The 10,744-nt window shown below is 40.1% G+C and overlaps 1 pseudogene; it reads right to left on the bottom strand.

The window, feature by feature from the left end:
• Positions 1-1,745: 1,745 nt before the first annotated feature.
• Positions 1,746-7,753, bottom strand: LOC147426623 (uncharacterized; annotated as a pseudogene).
• Between the last annotated feature and the right edge of the window lie 2,991 nt (positions 7,754-10,744).

Below are 10,744 nucleotides of genomic sequence, written 5' to 3'. Positions count from 1 at the left end.
TGTACCGTCTCATTGGCCAATCCAGAATGCATTCCATGTGATTCTACTACAGGGCTACAAGAGGTGATCCACCACAATAGCCAATACCAAAATATCCTCTAGAATTTGAAGGGCATGAAGGGATGTTGCAACCCGAGCATATAATCTGCACGATGACAAGGTGCTAAGTATCTCATTAAATTTAAAAACTACCCTTTTGAAGATGCTAAAGGGATGCAAGAGCCACAATTGAAGGATAATATGTCACTTGTAGCTACCTACAATGAATTGCATGCAAAGCCCTAATGTTTTTACATCGATGTATTCAATGAAAATGCAATGAAGAAAAACATGACTCTCACTTTTGAACCCTATTGTCTTAAGTTCTTCATTAATGTTTAAATGTAATGGGTATGCATAACAAATGTTGCACACTCCCAGCAGAATCTCTCCCAAGTACCGAGTAGACTTGCAAACTACTACAAAAAGGTGATAGTGCTAATAGGGTAGAGATACTTGCGGCATATTTTATCCCAAGTACCACGTACATTGGGCATCTACTTTGGAACGATGTCAAATGTGCTAAAAGTGGATCTTGAGCAAAAAGCCAATGGACCAAGGATACATCTCTTGCATAGAAGCATAGTCAAGGACGACTATGATTTCAAGGGTGGGCTAGTGTCACCAAATTTCATTTTTGATCTACTTAAATGAATTTTCTCTTACTACAATTGGCCATTCTAGTGAGAGAAAATAAAAATAGTAGAAGGGCCATTTTATACAATAGGCAAAGGAATGTGTTTGTGAACTAAAGAGTTCCAAAATTTGAATGCATTCTTCACAAGTGCCAACTGAATTCGATAAGGATTCAATCGGGTTCCTAAGGGGCGAAGACAGAATATTAACAAGTCCAAAAGAGTCCAAAACGGATCACAAAAGCCTCCAAAAGTAAAAAGCATCACCAAAAGGTGGGAATGAGAGCCAAAGTGTTATTATCCAAACTTTTCAATCTAAAGCTATGTGGAGATAAGGGATTGGTCTACAAGCCTCCCATGCAAAAGATAAGGTGAGAGGAGTATCTCTTAAAAATAGAAAATTGCTTCTTCGAAACTTCAGGTGAATATTTTTTGAATAAATTAAAAAAGAAAGCGTTTCCATAAAAGGGGCCCATGCAACTTATTAAAAATGGTGAGATAAACAACTTTGTAGCTCAGAGTTTTTTTCATTTGAGACCGCAAGAGGGAGTTTTTTGCGTTTTTCTGCAAGGTTGCAGTGGAGAGAAGAGGGAAACTTATTTCTTCCTGTCTCATGAAGCTCTATGCAATACTCAGGCAAAAGAAGCTCTCCATGCTCTCCTCAAGGCTTATCATCTTCTCTTTGTCTCTCCCACACAAGTCTCTATTGCTTCTTGCTTAATTCTCACAGATCCTATCATCCGCAAGGTGTTTAGAGCCTTGAGATTGAGTTCAATGAGGTGTTTTATGTGAACATTGTAATCGCAGACTCTGCCAAATTTTAGAGCTTTCATCTCTTCAATTTGTGCAGACAACAGTGCAATTAGTCAGTTGCTAAGTTGCATTGTACATTATAGGATGTACGTATAATACGCTTTAAATGGACGTATTATATGACACATATTTTTATTTGATCATATTATATGGTGTCACATTAGCAAAAACACCGTATGGTATAATTTCTTAGAAATCTGATCGAAATATTATTTTGATCGAGTCTTACCATAGCCCGAGCAAGATTTTTCGAGCAGACTAAAACCCGAGCAAAGATTGGGTACCGGTGTCAAAGAAGTCTACCCATCTCGTGCTCTTAAACCATCCCATCAACAATAGTTGAGTACCTAACAACTTTCCAAAAGAGAATGGAGCAGTTGCTCTAGCTTGAGCTCCAACTCGGAACTAGGGGACTACTCTCCATACTTGCCCCACAAAGATTTCCACCTTCGTTGGTAGTTGTATCCTTTCCAAGCTGGAGGGGATTAAAGCCACAGTCATTGAAAATCAATCCATCAAGCCATTCAAGATCAACAAGGTTGCCACCTCCCTTAATCCCAAAAATCCAGGACATCTTTCTAAAGGATCAGGCAGAGACCTTCTTGGTGACCATGCAAATAAGGTAAAAACCATTGGAGGGGGTGAAGGAGAGGGAGGGGCAAGACTTCAAGAAAAAGGATGTTGATGAAGAGGACAAGCATAGGGCGACACTATGCAAAGACAAGATGGAGGAAGAGCTTGCTACATGGCCACAACAGGTACACACAGAAGCAAGGTTGCCAACTATTTTTCCTCACTCTTTCACCTCCAAGCAAACTCCTCTCTCTCTCTCTCTCTCTCTCTCTCTCTCTCTCTCTCTCTCTTTATTTCTACATCTCTCTTTGCACATGAACTCACATGGGCATCCGTGTGTGTGTGTGTGAAAGATGGAGTAATAGTGAGCGACAACCACCCTCCCCATCTACTCTGAATCTATCTCTTCCCTCCTGCTACCTTGCCCCCTCTTTCTGGATCCTTCTCTTGGACCCAAATGTGAGTGTTCTATCTTCTCTCTCTCTCTCTCTCTCTCTCTCTCTCTCTCTCTCTCCCCTTGTGTGTGTGTGTGTGTGTGTGTGTGTGTGTGTGTGTGTGTGTGTGTGTTTGTGTATAAGTGTGTGTGTGTGTGTGTGTGTGCATGTGCCACCTATGATCGTATGCCACGTATGATCGTATGCCAACATGCGCTCCTCTTTGGATCTCCATGAAGAGATCCGTACGAGCTTCATTAATTTGATGTGTGAGAAGGTATGAATGATGATTTGGGCATTCATAACCCATATGCAAGCAGGTCCATCATATGCAGATATAAAATCTAGGAGCTGCAACAACATGGGTAGCACAAAATAGAATAACTCGATAGGGAGTTCAAAGCCAATCTCTCTCTCTCTCTCTCTCTCTCTCTCTCTCTCTCTGTGTGTGTGTGTGTGTGTGTCTAACAACCCCCATGCCCATGCAACCAGATACCCAAAACACATGCATGTGAGTTTGAGCAAGAAAGAATTCAGCTCTTACCAGTGACTAGTCTCTCTCTCTACGTGTTTTGTGCCTTTGGTTGCATGGGCATGGGGGTTGTTAGAGAGAGAGAGAGAGAGAGAGAGAGAGAGAGAGAGACGGGGCGTATTGATGTCACAACGACAATTAGTGTTCAAAAAATATGTCTAAACTTAATATTGATGTCACAACGACAATTAGTGTTCAAAAAATATGTGTCTAAACTTAATATTGATGTCACAACGACAATTAGTGTTAAAAAAAAATGTGTCTCAACTTAATATTGATGTCACAACGACAATTAGTGTTCAAAAAAACTGTGTCTCAACTTAATATTATGCCCCTAAATAGAGAATAATAGTGTATTTATTTTGAAAAAAATAACCCAATTTTTTGAAATCTCCTCTTGGAAAAATTTATGGTAAGGAATTTTGTATGTTTGGGAAAATGATTTTTCCCAGACACTAGCGACAATGAAGGAGTTGTCCATCGCCGAAAGAGAAAGAAAGAAAAGCTCTTGTGCCATTGTTTACTTTGGGATAAGGATCTCTTCATGGACATTGAGTTTCTCCACCCTGGCCCTCCCTACACATTACTTGCCTCTAGGACCCGTACGCCAGCATGCATCGCTACACGGAGAAGGTAATTCTTTGATGCGTTGCCATTGACCTTTTATACAAATGGTTTTACTCGTTGGTTATCCCTACGCAATAGTGTTTGGGAAAAATCAATTTCACAAACAAACAAAATTCCATTTAAGATAAATTAAAAGAAGAACTTCTTAATGACGTGTACCGTAAATGAACACATCTCTCATAATCACATCACTCATTTCATGGATTTTTGTCCATGAATTGTTGGCACCTATATATGCTTGATGCAGTGTTCGGGAAAGTTCATTTTACCAAACATAAAAAATTCCCTTTCTTGAATTTTTTGAGAGGAAATTTTAGAAAATTAGGTTTACTTTTTTGGATTTTTTCACTAATTTTCTCTATTTTGGGAGGGAATTTCTCCTCTTCCCTTTGCCTTCAACCGGCATTTTTAAAATTGAAAACGCCAGAATATTAAGCTAAGAGACCAATTTTTCCCAAACACTGGCTTGATGTAATGTCTCTCTAGCACCGCGCACCGGCGCGCGCTGCTAGAGAGAGAGAGAGAGAGAGAGAGAGAGAGAGAGAGAGAGAGAGAGAGAGAGAGAGAGAGAGAGAGAGAGAGAGAGAGAGAGAGAGAGAGAGGGGTGCCGTAAGAAGCTGGCGGCCCAATGCGGCTGAGATTGATGATGCAACCCTATTGATGATTGCGCTAAGGATTGCAAAGCGCATATTCATGTGGTGTATTGTAGAAGCATTGATGTGCATGCAGACTTGAGTGCCCTGCATGTAACAAAACGGCTGAGGCAGAAACTTAATCAATCCCAAGGTTAGGAAGAGGCCTTCAACCTTCAAGGTGCAGCTAGAGGAGAGCATGCACGGTTGTAGAAAATGGTGTGGTAGCAAATGGGGGCGTGGGCGCTGTTGGAGGACTGCTAGGCGGCCAAAATATTTGCAGCAAAATCGAGCTTGCCGCCATGAACTGTCTAGGGAGTGAGCCATGTGGACCAATCATCACCGTCCACTGAGGTAGGTCGAAATCAAGGCCTTCACTAATTCAAGGCAAGAAGACAAAGTTGGAGAGGATGTGTGCTTGAGTGAGAGTACTTGTCCCCCTGTCAAAGCCATAAATTAGTCATCATTGTAGGCAGCCTACGGGACCCAAAGGTCGTTTTGCAAGGGAGTACTTGAGCCTATCAAATTTCAATGCCATTGCCTAGAATGATGGCAAAACCTACCGTCTATGGCAACAACATCACATTTATACACATGAAAGTTTTACAAGAACTGAAAATGTGTAGCATGCCTCTGAGGTAAAAAGAATTTTGTCATTAATTCACAAGAAGTTTATGTGTGTGGAAGTGGGTCATCATAATTCTGGCATTGCCTTTAAATGACTATTCAATATTTTTGCTCGTCTTTAAGAATCTCTATCTTTGAATTATAATATGATATCTTTTTCAAGTATCAGGATGACAATGCCAAACCGGTTTTCAAGACTCTTTTGTGACTCAAGGTAGAAAAGTGTAGCTCCCCTTAACACAAGAAGATTTAAACATTTCCTCAATTAGTTAAACGGACTCTTTTTTAGTGTTTTTTATACAATACATAACATCATGACCTTCCGCTCGAGAGGCAGCACATACCTAGCTAGGTGCGATTGGGGTCAGAGGACCACCGTCCCCCCCCACCGGGCCTGCGGTCCCCTACCCCAATCGTACCTAGCTAGGTATGCAATGCCTCCCTCACAGAAGCTAATGATGTTGAGGTAAGTCACAATGTGGGAATTATTGTAAGAATTTTTATAAAACTTCTTCTGGTACAAGAAGGGAGAGAGAGAGAGAGAGAGAGAGAGAGAGAGAGAGAGAGAGGGATGATGGGGGATTTGTGCATGATGGGGGATGTATCGCTTGCATGAGGGTGGATAGGACCTTGAGGGCACTATTAGCACAATACGGGGCAACAAAAAACGTGTTGCTGAAGGGTTATGCGGAGGATGCTACTTTGAAGGTATTTGCATAGCATAGGCAATCTCCCACAAATCTATCAATCCGGAGAGAGAGAGCATGACCCGGCTAGGGCTTGGAGGCATCACACAAAGAATGTGCGAGAGCGTCATCGGATGCAAAGATTGAGAGGATTCAAGAGCGTGCATCTTCCAATGCAAATAAAAATAATCCCAAATCAACTAATGCTAATCGCACATCAAGCATCAACTTCAAGCAATCATCTACACACACCAAGCAACGAAGTGAAACACACTAATCTTGGAATCTCTCAAGCACAACTCTAATTACATGCATTGACGATTAAGCACACAAGATCGCATTCAAGTCGGCCACCCCAACCATGCCCATCATGGTGTCCAAATCAAGTCACACATAATCAAATTAAGCTCAAGGCTTCTTAAACCTACACACACACAAGCACACCATTAGAGGGCAACTCTAATCCCTCAATCATGAGTACACCCACTCCGCTTAATCGAGAGAGTTAGATAAGGACTCCACTAATCGGAGAAGCTTAGCATAAGTAAGAGTTAGATTAGAGAAGATAAACACTTCAAAACAATGAAAGAAAGTAGATAAACATGATTGACAACATAATGAAGACTAGATTAATTAAGAGAGGATTACACTAATTACATGTGATTAGCACTAGCCTTCTAAGCATGGGCATTAAGCTCAAAGGCTAGGCCATCAAGACCTCCTCTAGGGAGAGAGTTCTCAAAAGGACCACTCAAGAATGACCTCTCATTAAGCATAGGGCTCTTTTATAGTTTTGGGCCTCAAACCCTTCAACTATGGGATAAAGTGAGCTCTCTAGCCTAGACTCATACAAATTTGGAACTCCTAAATGAGCCCAAGCCCTATACAATGAAAAGTAAATATTGTGTACATCCATAACATATCCACAACTTGGTGCATAATTGGTGTAGCCGTTAGCCGCTTCTAACACTTTCCTTTAGCCTTTCGTTTCTTTTCTTCTTGAGGTCATGCAGATGGTTGCTCCTTTGCATTAGTGTATTCTTCTAAATCTTCATTTGCTTCTTCATCTTGATGGGTGGTTGTGGACACTATGATGTCTCCTTCAAGTTATCTCACTTGAACTAATCTTCTTCCCAATCTTTCAGATGTTCATGTGGACCTTGGAGGTGGTGATGGGTCGTCATCCTCCAATGGGTTAATTGACCAATCATTCTGAGCAGGAGAAAGAGGTAGATGTTTTGCTTGGCCAATGGAATAATATGCCAACCGAGTGACCACCTCAAGATATATTATATATGTCATTGTTGTAGGCCTTATCAATCTGGTGAGTATCGTGAACGTATTGGGCATGGTTCACCTTCAGGCTGCCCAATTTCCTATAGGCTTGCATGAATTTAGAAGCAACATCATGGATAGGGCATGTATATCTGCATGGATATAGAAGTGACATCGTGGATAGGGCATGTATATCTCACTCCTATGAAGTGGAAATATTGGTGGTATAATCTCATAGCATCCACCACTTCCTTTAGATTTGAATCAACGAATGATACTAACTGGCTTGAGAAGATATTTATGGTGGCCAAATGTCCATGTCGCATTGTATGCTACTCCCTTGGTAGATTTAAAGTGTGTGCCATTGTTTCCTCTATGAGGTTGACCTCCATCGACGTGTTGTTTAGATCAAATTTTTTGTCGTGCCATCTTCTTTGATGGTGGCTATCAACTCATACACCCTCTGGAATTCTACCTTACAGGGTGGCAGCTCTATAAATTTCTTGAGGCCAACTTTCTCTAGTAGTGGTTTGATGGTGGGGGCCTTGGCAAGATCTGTTCCTTCTTTGGTAATAGGTGGATGTGAATTTTGGCCCATTAGCACTCTTGAATATTCCATTGTAGATGGTGACTTGTTGGGCCTCAAGCTGCTCCTTGCTAGTATAGCTTTATTGGCCTCTCCGAGTGATTCTTCTTCCAATTGGTAGGGCAAACATTCTGCTAGCTTTTCCTTTAGGGACTTTTTCTTGGGTGTTGCTAGCATAAATGACATTGCTCCTATGCAATTGCGAATCTTAAGCTGTGATTCTTCTTGAGAATATCCTTGAATTTGTTTCTTATTGAGTTTCCTTCCCTTAGCTGTATGCCATCTACTAACCATCTTGACAGTTAAAGGGAAGTGATAATGTCTTAACACTAGAATGGTAACATGACACGTTTATGTCCTTGGACTTTTTTGTGTCCTGTTAAGTGACCATTTTGCTTGAATTATTTGAAGAGTATGAAAATGAATTTCCAAGTGCTATATATCCACAAAGTTGCCTTATGAGCTGAAAAAAACTTAGCATTTTTTTTTGAGTATCGATCTCACCATTAACCTTACTCTTGCACAATATTTTTGAACCTAAACTGTGTGAAAAAACGGGTCTTGTTTTTGGCTTTTTTCAATTTTTGGCAACTATACCACTCTAAACTTCATGTTTGTGAGGTTTCGATGGCTAGAGGTTAGGCCTTCATAGTTGTCACCATGTTTTGATGCTTGTAGGGAGAGCTAAGTGTTAAAATTGAAAGTTATGACCAATTTACAAGAATTGCATAATCCTGTTTTTTGGCCAAAATTAGCACTTTTATGATTTTTTAGGTGGGAGTAGGGAGCGTGGTGGTGCTACCTTTGCCCGACAAGCCTCTCACCCCCAATCTTGCAAGATCATACTACCACATCATCCCTTGCATTCATTGCTATTTGCATGGTGATCTATGCACGCATCCATCTGGTGCCGTCCCCCCCCCCCCCCCCCCCCCCCCCCCCCCCCCCCTCTCTCTCTCTGTGGCCCAACCCTCATCTCTAATCAGGCTGCTGCAAATGATGAGGGCAGCCCTTGATTTCTTTGTTTGTCACCTTGTGAGCCCACAATATTAAAAAGCTGACATCTGACATCTTAGAAAAGCTCGCAGTATCCGGCATCTTATAAACGCTGCACCACTCAAACCCTTTAATTGCAATACATAGTTCCAAAAGCCGTTGCACATTTCTACTATGCTCAAAGCCTTCTCTCACATGACCATCAAGGCATAATTATTAGAAAAAGTAATTGACAGTGTGACCCTGCTCTAAACTTGTTCACAAAAGGTAGTACCAAATATGTTGCCTGGCCTTTGCTTAAATGGTTGTCTCAAAATGAGAAGGCTTGCAAATGAAGTTGTTTAATAGTACGATGCTAGAATTCTGTGCCACACATGCATATGGCTATGATGTTTCCGGAAAGGCTATATTGGCATTGAGCCTACGAGGCCATGTAATTATCCAACTTATTTGCATGATATCAAGCTCATATTACTTTACCCTTATTACAGACTAATATATTAGAAAAAGACAAAGATTTTATATACGAGAGATTTTTGGTATTGGAGGGATAGGGTCTTCAAGTTGGGAGTATACATTTTCTTTTTGAATGTCCATCGTGTTTTGAGAACATCCATCAACTTCATTATGTTGGCGAGCAAGGCTTAACCTCTAACAAAAAAAGTTTGAATTAGATTGAAACGCATACTTTCACCCTCTCGTTATGATGCTTAAAAGTAATGAAAAAACCCTCAATGCTCTGTGATATTTTATGTATATTTTTTTCCATGTTTTGCTTGGTTTAGGGATTGCTCAAGAAAACTCGCTCGGAGTTTGAGATTCCTCTTTTGATAAAAATACGTATTTTGATTGAAATATAGTCATTAATATACCATGAAAAAGGATTGTTTTCTTCATTCTATTGATCTCTCTTCCCCCTTATCTCATCTATTAGGTGAGCTTTACAACATCAAAAAAAGATATTTAAAAATCCATTTTAAATTTAGTTATATATTCTTTTTAGTAAAAAGTTAGAGCGTATGATAAAAAGTTAAATTAGTTAAATGTAGTTTTTTCTAAGCTATGGAGTTTTGAGTTTAAAATTTATCTGCTGTGTGTGAAGTATACCTTACATTGGGATGTAAATTAAGTAAAGTGGTTAGTAATTACTTGCTTTGTGTAGAGGAAACTCATACTTGGAAGTGATTTAAGATAGTTAAAGTTTGTAGTTATTTGCTTTGTGTCGAACTATGGTTTACACTTAGAAGCAACTTACGTTAGATAGTTAAAATTAGGAGTTACTTGTTGTGTGTTGAACTATGTTCACAAGAGGTATCAAAGAAAAATTTCATGAGTGGGCGCTTAGGGCAAAGAAAGCACATCTTGAGGGCAAAAAAAAGGGTGGTCCCAAAATGATGGCTTCATCTATGGCTAGGGACGTGGAGATGACACTCGAAAATGATCAAAACCCTCCCTCGATCCTTGCTTATAATCAAGGAGGGTGTCATTCATCCTTTGTTGGGGCTTGTAGCTCTAACCCTACCGCAAGCTCTGCTAACATAAGCCGAAGTGAAGCATGGACTGGAGGAGAACTTGCACCACGTGGTTCTACTTTGCATCAGGAATTTGATAAACAATGGCTGCTTGAACTCCATCTTAAGTGGACGCCATCATTTTTTGCATGTGGAATTCCTTTTAATGTCATTCAAAATCCTATCTTCAAAGATTCTTTAATGAGCACAGCAAAGAAGGGTTTCGTGGTACCTGATTATAATAAAATACGTACAAAATATTTAGATAAAATGAAAACTACATCAGAGAATATTTTAAAGCACACAAATATTGATTATGTGCCACAGTATGGATGCACAATCACTCTAGATGGTTGGACAAGTTGTCATAAGTAACCTTTGACTAATGTGATGTTGATTTGTCCGAGAGGATCCATCTTTCTTGAAGCGATCGACACATCCCTGAAAGAGAAAAGTAGCGGATATCTTGCTGGTGTATATGAGCATTCGATCAGAAGAGCAGGGGAACCTAAAAATGTCACATCTATTGTCACAAATAATGCATCTAACTACAAAGCAGTTGGAAAAGCAATTGAAGCAAAGTATCCAGAGATTACATGAGTTCCATGTGCTGCTCACACTTTGAATCTTCTCTTGAAGGACTTTGGAAAAGTTCCTTTTAATAAGAAAACTCTTCTAGATGCAAACCACTTCATGAAGTTTATAAGAGAGCATTCATTTTCTTACGCTTTATTTAGAGCAAAGTCCCCAACAAAAAATTTATAGATTTTTGTGTGAC

The sequence above is a fragment of the Adiantum capillus-veneris genome, chromosome 24 (assembly GCF_014529385.1).
Source record: "Adiantum capillus-veneris isolate H3 chromosome 24, ASM1452938v2, whole genome shotgun sequence".
In the NCBI taxonomy this organism is placed as follows: domain Eukaryota; kingdom Viridiplantae; phylum Streptophyta; class Polypodiopsida; order Polypodiales; family Pteridaceae; genus Adiantum; species Adiantum capillus-veneris.
Note: the sequence above shows the minus strand (reverse complement) of the source record. Positions and strands in the feature narration are given on the sequence as shown.